Source organism: Carassius carassius, chromosome 9 (assembly GCF_963082965.1).
Source record: "Carassius carassius chromosome 9, fCarCar2.1, whole genome shotgun sequence".
Lineage (NCBI taxonomy): Eukaryota > Metazoa > Chordata > Actinopteri > Cypriniformes > Cyprinidae > Carassius > Carassius carassius.
In genome coordinates this window covers 36010432-36016943 of record NC_081763.1, presented here as the reverse complement: position 1 = coordinate 36016943, position 6512 = coordinate 36010432, and the positions used below count along the sequence as shown (strand labels likewise).

The 6512-nt window shown below is 36.8% G+C and overlaps 1 protein-coding gene across 1 annotated transcript in view; it reads right to left on the bottom strand.

Moving 5' to 3' along the window:
- Positions 1–6026, bottom strand: part of LOC132149720 (glutamate receptor ionotropic, NMDA 2B-like) — a 41762-nt gene extending 35736 nt beyond the window's left edge. Inside the window, exons 1-2 of the mRNA XM_059559131.1 lie at positions 5922–6026; positions 5357–5430 (exon numbers count right to left, since the gene is read on the bottom strand). The gene's annotated coding sequence lies outside the window, so the exon portion shown is untranslated. The remainder of the gene's footprint in view (positions 1–5356; positions 5431–5921) is intronic.
- Positions 6027–6512: the final 486 nt, after the last annotated feature.

Genomic DNA, 6512 nt, shown 5'->3' with positions numbered 1-6512 from the left:
TAATTACAACTATTACAGTAACTATGAGCATTAACAGCCGTGGCCTAATGGATAGAGAATTGTACTTGAACCTGAAGGTTGTGGGTTTGAGTCTCTATAATTATAACTATAACTAATTAGCAACAACTAAAACTAATGTAAACTATACTAACTTATAACTATACTTAACTATAATTATACTTACTATAACTACAACTATAAACATGTCTAATGGCAATTATAATGATAACTATAACAATAACTAACAATACTTATATTAATAACAATAACCATAACTTAAATAATAATAACTATAAATATAGCTCCAAGCCGCAATTACAGGGGCCAAGCACTCTACCGACAAAGCTTGGCATGGAGCATCACACCAAATGCAACAATGAGCAATTACAGCAATTTTAGGATGATTGTAATCGAAATGACGAAAAAATCATAAATACAACCTCTCGTAGCATGATTTATTGGCTTATCAAGTGTGACCAATAGGTGGCGCAGTTATCAAATTGATATGGTGTGTTCTGTGTAACTGACATTGACACACACTAAGTTTGGTGTAAATATGCCAAAACATTGCAGAGCTACAGCTACAAGTGCCATTTTAGCATCATGCCTCAAATTCGTTGCTGTAGTATGCTAAAACAGATTTGTCTATCGACACAAAATCCATAAAATTTTGTCAGCACAGTCTCTAGATTATCTCATTCGATTTTGGTGAAAATCGGACCAATGATTGATGAGGAGTTTGAAAAAGTAGGTTTTCAACATAAATCAAAATGGCGGACAGGAAGTCCAGCTGGCATATTTGGTATCTATATTGTCGGCAAAAACCATGGAATATTTTGAGACCAGTTTCATTACAATAGGCTAATGCAATAAATGTTATTAGCATTTTTATAAATGTTATTAAAACAATTATTACTGGTTAATGAATGGTTTATTACTTTTGACTAATAGGTGGCGCTGTTACCAAATTGATGAGGTATGGTCAGTGTGAAGTGACAGTGACACATACAAAGTTTGGTGCAAATATGGAAAAGCTTTGCAGAGATATATCCTCAAATGCATTTTGGCACTGTGCCTAAATTTGTAACGGTGCTGTATGAAAACAGTTATGTCAATCAACACAAAATGACTCGATTTTGTTGAAAATCGGACCAACAGTTGAGGAGGAGTTAGAAAAGGTAGGATTTTAACATAAATCAAAATTGCGGACAGGGAGTGACTATTGTCGGCACAACCCAAGGAATATTTTGAGATCAGTTTCATTACAATAGCCTAATGCAATCAAAAGTTATTAGCATTTTTGGAAATTTCATAATTAAAGGTTAATGAATGGATTATTACTCTTGGCCAATAAGTGGCGCTGTTACCAAATTGATGTGAAATGGTCAGTGTGAGGTGACAATGACACATACAAAGTTTGATGCAAATATGTCAAAGCTTTGTTGAGATACAGCCTCAAATGCATTTTGGCATCCTTACAGCAAATTCGTTGATGCGCTAAATGAGAACCGTTTCGTATATCGACACGAAATCCATAACTTTTGGCCAGTGGGATCTGAAGATGATCCACGTCAAATTTGGTGAAAATCGGACTAACGGTCTAGGAGGTGTTCAAAAAGGTAGGTTTTTAACATTAATCAAAATGGCGGACAGGAAGTATGAACAATTTTGGCCTAATTGGTATCAATGTTTTCGGCATGACAAAAAGAATATAGGGAGACCATTTTAATTTCAATAGTCTAATCTATTCAAAAGTTATTAGCATTTTTTAGATATTTCATTATAACTCTTGACCACAAGGTGGCTATGTCACCAAACTTTTTGAGTACCTTCAGGGCATGGAGCCAAATATTTTTGTAATTATTTTCGTGATGATACCATAATTAGTTCAAAAAAGAACATAATTCAAAATGGCCGACGCCTAAAATGGCTGACACAGGAAATCTGGATATCATTCGACTCGACATGACTCACTGAATCTAAAGAAACCAGTTGTGTGATTTTTGGCCAAACCATTCAGAATTTATAAGCAAAATATGCATTTTTCATTTCTCCTGACCACTAGGTGGCGCAGCGTCGAAACACTGCAGGTAGTCTCAGGTCATGGTTATTATAACACACACCTAGTTTGGTCTTAATATGCCAAAGCATTGCCGAGATATAGCCTCACATGCACTTTTGCGTGCTTTTTGTCAAATTTGTTCACGTGTCATTCAAGAACGGTTGGACAAATCAATTTGAAATCCATAACTTTTTGCTAGCTTTCTCTGAAGATGATCTGAGCCTAACCTCCCTAACCTTGCGATTTTTGAATTCGGGGGTTAATTCGACTTGGCATGAGCCAAGGATTCAGAAGAAAAAATAATTTTCATTACAGTTCAAAAGTTATTAGCATAAAAATATTGAAACTTTGGACAAGTGGTGGCGCTAGAAAGTTGGAGTTAGAGACTTCAAATTTGCTATAGTTAATGTTTGGACTGTCCTCTATCAGTGTGCCAAATTATACAACTTTCCCGCAAACGGTTCTATGAGCTGCCATAGACTTGCGGCGGAAGATAAAAATTACGCTAACGCATACAACAGGTACCTTGCACCTTCGGTGCTTGGCCCCTAAATATAGCTGCAAGCAGCAATTACGGGGCCAAGCACTCCATTGGTAAATTGAGGAGCTAAGCATGGCATGGAGCATCACACCAAATGCAACTGAGCAATTAAAGCAATATTAGGATGATTGTAATTGAAATGGCTGAAAAATCATAAATACAACCACTAGTAATATGATTAATTGTTTTTTAACTTTTGAACAATAGATGGTGCTGTTATCAAATCATTTTGGTGTATTCTGTGTGACTTGTCAATGACACACACAAAGTTTGGTGTCAATATGCCAAAGCATTGCATAGATACAGCCTCAAGCGTCATTTTGGCATCATGCCTCAAATTCATCACTGTGGTATGCGAAAACGGTTTTGTGTATCGATACAAAATCCATGAAATTTTGTCAGCACAGTCTGAAGATCATCTGACTCAATTTTGGTGAAAATCGGACCAACAGTTGATTAGGAGTTTGAAAAAGTAGATTTTCAACATAAATCAAAATGGCGGACAGGAAGATCAGCTTACTCTGGCATATTTGGTATCTATGTTGTCTGCATAAGCCAGGGAATATTTTGAGACCAGTTTTGTTATAACTTTTCTCAAAATATTTTGGGTACCTTCAGGGGATGGTGCTGGTGGCACATTCTGAGTTTCTTAATATTACACCAATGCATTTGTTAAGTATAGCATTTTATTTCACAACACTGTATTGAAGTCAATGGGAATTTCATGTTTTGTTCTATTATAGCGCCACCAAGAGGCTTAGTCCCACCATTTTTGATGTGTCCCCAGAGTGAGCCCATACATATATGTGTAAATTTTGGTGAAAATATCTCTATTCACTTCAGAGTTATAGACATTTATATGAAAAAGCACGTAAAAAATGACTGACACATGACTTTGATTGAATTTTACTACCCCTTACTATAAATATTTTCGCATTTGGGCCTTAATGTGTAACTATCGGCCTATGTTTTCAAACTTCTGACGGTGGTTTCGTCTCGATCGGACAAGCGGTTTTGAAGATATAGCCAAATGGTTTTTAAGCGCTAAATCACAATGCTACACAAACCGTAAGGCGAAACCTAGCATGTTTCGAAACCTCTCACGTTCCTTCAAGACATTGTGCTGATGACCTATACAATGTTTCGTAACAATCCGTTGATGCGTTCCTAAAATACAGCATTTTAGCACAAAATTCAAAATGGCCGATATGGTAATGTTTTGGATATCAGTCGACTTGGCATGTTGCCCTGAATCTAACAAGACCAATTTTATGATTTTTGGAGTTATAAGCAAAAATATTAGTTATAGTTAATGAATTATATTAATTTTAATAAATACTATAATTAATTAATTATATTAATATTTAATATCTCCGGACCAGTAGGTGGCACTGTGCCGAACGCAACATGTAGCCTCAGGTCATGCTTGTTATGACATGTACCAGGTTTGGTCTGAATACGATAAATCGTTGCAGAGATACAGCCTTACGACTGTTTTTGCAAGCGCTATGTATGTAGCACTGCCTGAAGATGACCTGGTTAAATTTTCATGTAAATCGGACAAACTGTCTAGGACGAGTTCAAAAAAGTAGTTTTTTTTAAAAATGCAAAAAATTCTTCTTTTTTTAAAAATGACATTTCATAATTTTCAACCTTAAAATCAGCAGGGTTTTATTTTGGCAGGTTGCCAGAAAGTAATTTGCTGACTGAAGAGTATCAGTGAATGAAATGTCAGTTTTACGCTGTGCTTTGAAAACGTTAGCTGGTAGCCTAGCTTTACGCTTTCAGTTTGAATAGAAATCTTATACAGCACAGTTTGTCGATCTACAATGGTAATTGTGCATTAACAGCTGTCAACCATGTCAGTACGTAAATGTGCTGTCAGAACTTATTTGTACAGGACAGTTTTATTTTGGACATGAATGTGGACCTGCGGACCATTTATGTGCACCTCTGTATATAACAATCCATACAAGTCAGATGGATTCTGTTTGGCTGTCAATGCTTTTATTATTTATCAGCTGAAAAAAAAATGTTCTGAAAGTGATTCCAGTGATATCATTGTGGTGTCGATATCGTTACAGTTGTACTGCAGTACTCACAATGCTCCTAGTCGCTATGTGCTTATTCTCGATTATGAACACTCTGTGGTTATAATGATGTCTGCAGTGATTTTTCCTGGTGTGAAGGGCTCTGAGGAGCAGCAGTCACACTGTACACTAGAGCACAGTAAAACACGTTCTGAACTAGCACTGTATCGAGCATTTTATGATCTGGACCAGGACTAAATGAGGATGAGTTTGCTGAATGATCCCTTCAAACACACACTTGTGTTTCTCCAAATGACAATAAGTGTGTGTTGAGTGGAAGAGATTTGAGATTTGATTCATGTGAAACTTTGATGAGCGCAGCAGTTTTATCACAGATTACCATGTGTGTCTGTGTGTGTCTGTCTGTCTGTGTGTGTGTGTGTGTGTGTGTGTGCGTGCGTGTATATGTGTGTGTGTGTGTTTGGTGTTGCCACTTTTATGTAATCAAACATCTGACAGTTAAAACTCAGCAGCCAATGGACAAAGTAAGAAAAACAGCCTTATTAAAACAACGAATAATGAAACAATGATGAAAATACTGAAACAGGAGCGAAGTGTGTGTGTGTGTGTGTGTGAGTGTGTGTGTGAGTGTGTGTGTGTGTGTGTGTGTGTGTGTGTGTGTGAGTGTGTGTGTGAGTGTGTGTGTGTGTGTGTGTGTCTCACCTTGTGTGTTTTCAGCCGAACTCTCACTCCTCCATCTCAGAAACCACATGATGCTGTAGCGTTCTCATACCCTACTGCACACACACACACACACACACACACACAAACCCACACACACATCAGTATTAGTGGAACATGTGTGAAATATTCTTTATATATTCTAAATAGATTGATTGACTAATGCACCTCACAATCTCTAAAGCATGTGTGTGTGTCTGTGTGCATCTGTTTCTCTGTTTGTACTGTCCTTTTTTGACCAAAATCTGACCAATCCGTTATACTTGTAGGGACCAATTGTGAAATACTTTGACAGCCCACCAATCAGGACATTTCAGTGGTCCTCACTAGTTAAAACGTCAGAAGATGTTGTTGATGTAAATCTAGCGTTCTGCACTATGGGTAAGTTTAGGGTAGTGATTGATTTTAGATAGAAAATATCATTAACCTGATAGAAAATCAATGGACATCTATGCAATGTCCTCACAAAGATGTGTGTGTGTGTGTGTGTGTGTGTGTGTGTGTGTGTGTGTGTGTGTGTGTGTGTGTGTGTGTGTGTGTGTGTTACCTGTGGACCCTGATAGCAGTCGGTCTACAGTATCTCTCTCTGTTCTTGTGTGTGTGTTTGTCCTCTGGAGCTGCTGATCTTCAGAGTCCTGGTTTTCAGAGTGTCTGCGGAGACAGAAAAGACCTTCATTTTCAGACAGAACTCACACATACACACACACACAATCACACATTCAAATTCACTGAGAACAAAATCATTTACATAAATGTTGTTTTCTCTTTCTGTGAGTTTGTTTTTATCAAAGTTTAGTAGGCGAAAAAGAACAAACTATCAAACATTTAAGACGTATGTGAAAAGAACATACGAATGTGCAAAAACTGTGACAATACTCTGACTATATAAGTGCAGTATTAAATATTTGATTATAAACAATGTATTTACAACTCTAATCATCTCTAAATGAAGTCAAATTCAAGTCAATTTTTATATTCACAAAACGGAGTTTCAAAGCAGCTGATGATAATGTTTATAATATCTTAATATCTTCGTGCCTTACTGTGGCGTTGTCACTGGACAATTCTGCAATGAATAAAATTAAGCAGAGATTTGCTATATAGAATATATCGCTTTATGTGACTGCACTGCATGTTT